The sequence below is a fragment of the Culex pipiens genome, chromosome 3 (genome assembly GCF_016801865.2).
Source record: "Culex pipiens pallens isolate TS chromosome 3, TS_CPP_V2, whole genome shotgun sequence".
NCBI classification, from domain to species: Eukaryota; Metazoa; Arthropoda; class Insecta; order Diptera; family Culicidae; genus Culex; species Culex pipiens.
In genome coordinates, this window is record NC_068939.1 from 24,658,539 (window position 1) to 24,661,182 (window position 2,644).

The following is a 2,644-nucleotide window of genomic DNA, read 5'->3' on the forward strand; positions in this document are numbered from 1 at the left end:
GGCCAATACTGTTAAAATGGTCTTTTTCATTACCAGTATTTAAAAACATGAATTTTGATACCCATATTGCCAAAAATCGTATGGTTCGGTAAATGTCCTCCCGAGAGAACCTTCTTGAGGGCACCGGCCACTCCAGGTTGTGGCCAACACTGTCAAAATGGCCATTTTCATTACCAGTATTGAAAACCATGAATTTTGATACCCATATTGCCTTAAATCGTATGGTTCGGTAAATGTTCTCCCGGGAGAACCTCCCTGAGGACACCGGCCACTCCAGGTTGGGGCCAATACTGTCAAAATGGCCATTTGCATTACCAGTATTGAAAATCATGAATTTTGATACCCATATTGCCCAAAATCGTTTAGTTCGTTAAATGTCCACCCGTGATAACCTCCCTGGGGGCACCGGCCACTCCAGGTTGTGGCCAATACTGGCAAAATGGCCATTTTCATCACCAGTATCAAAATCCAAGAAATTTGATACCCATATTGTCCAATCTCATATGGCCTTCCATCGGAACACCCCTGAGGGTTCTGGCCACTCCGGGTCTTGTAGCCAGAATATTCCGGCTGGCCTGCCTCCACTTGGGCTGCTCCTTGCTCCAGGCCAGCTGCTTTTCGGCCAATTGCTTCTGGGCTTCCAGGCCATCTGCTTCCAGGTCCAGGTTGTTGTTCACTCCTCGGCGTCCAACGATAGAATGATTTCCTTGGGCTGATCGAGCGGGGTTTATATTGGCTCGAAATGTTGACGCAACAGTGCCTTGTTGCGTCGCAGACCTCTTCCCCAGTACCAAGCATGCAACATTTTCGTAACGCGCGACATTTTTCGTTTTTCTGGATTGACACCTCACCAGAATAGAGCCCTTAGGACAAAGTTCTTTGTCAAAAAAGAGTTATTCGAAAGTATCAATCTTCACAGATTTTAAAACTTGACACCAAGACATAATTGTAAAAAAATCAGTTCAAGCAATTATAGCTGACCACATTTTAATGAGATGATATTGGATATTTTGGGCTTTTAATACAAACTCATTGGGATTCGTCATAATAACTAAATAGGTCAAATAAGTTAAATGGAAATTATGAAGGTCTTGGAATCAAACAACTTATGACTAAAAATATTATTTATTCGATTCTCCAGAATAAAAAATATCCAGAAATAGGAGATTAAAATGTTGTAAAGTTATTTCGTTTGACAATTTCTCAAAATACATCATTTTTAAAAGCTAGTCGATTGCTCTCGTCGTAATACGTTTTCTGGTATGAGTCAATCCGATCTTTGTCGTGGTTTTGTCTCCGCGAGTTTCGTTCAGATATCGAGAGAGCCGAAAAGTGAAAGTTAACCAGTCAGAGTGGAACTTTGGAACTTGGGTGGTTTTAGTTGAGTTTGAGAGATGAGCAGTTCTCTAGGATTTCGGTCATTCGATTTTTTTTGTATTTTTTAATCCGACTGAAACTTTTTTGGTGCCTTCGGTATGCCCAAAGAAGCCATTTTGCATCATTAGTTTGTCCATATAATTTTCCATACAAATTCGGCAGCTGTCCATATAAAAATGATGTATGAAAATTCAAAAATCTGTATCTTTTGAAGGAATTTTTTGATCGATTTGGTGTCTTCGGCAAAGTTGTAGGTATGGATACGGACTACACTGGAAAAAAATAATACACGGTAAAAAAAATTTGGTGATTTTTTTATTTAACTTTTTATCACTAAAACTTGATTTACAAAAAAACACTATTTTTAATTTTTTTTATTTTTTGATATGTTTTAGAAGGCATAAAATGCCAACTTTTCAGAAATTTCCAGGTTGTGCAAAAAATCACTGACCGAGTTATGAATTTTTTAATCAATACTGATTTTTTCAAAAAATCGAAATTTTGGTCGTAAAAATTTTTCAACTTCATTTTTCGATGTAAAATCAAATTTGCAATCAAAAAGTACTTTACTGAAATTTTGATAAAGTGCACCGTTTTCAAGTTATAGCCATATTTAAGTGACTTTTTTGAAAATAGTCGCAGTTTTTCATTTTTTTAAATTAGTGCACATGTTTGCCCAGTTTTGAAAAAAATATTTTTGAAAAGCTGAGAAAATTCTCTATATTTTGCTTATTTGGACTTTGTTGATACGACCTTTAGTTGCTGAGATATTGCAATGCAAAGGTTTAAAAACAGGAAAATTGATGTTTTCTAAGTTTCACCCAAACAACCCACCATTTTCTATCGTCAATATCTCAGCAACTAATGGTCCGATTTTCAATGTTAATAAATGAAACATTTGTGAAATTTTCCGATCTCTTCGAAAAAAATATTTTTGGAATTTTCAAATCAAGACTAACATTTCACAAAGGCCAAACATTCAATATTACGCCCTTTTAAAATGTTTGTCTTGATTTGAAAATTCCAAAAATATTTTTTTCGAAAAGATCGGAAAATTTCACAATTGTTTCATATATTAACATTGAAAATCGGACCATTAGTTGCTGAGATATTGACGATAGAAAATGGTGGGTTGTTTGGGTGAAACTTAGAAAACATCAATTTTCCTGTTTTTAAACCTTTGCATTGCAATATCTCAGCAACTAAAGGTCGTATCAACATAGTCCGAATAAGCAAAATATAGAGAATTTTCTCAGCTTTTCAAAAA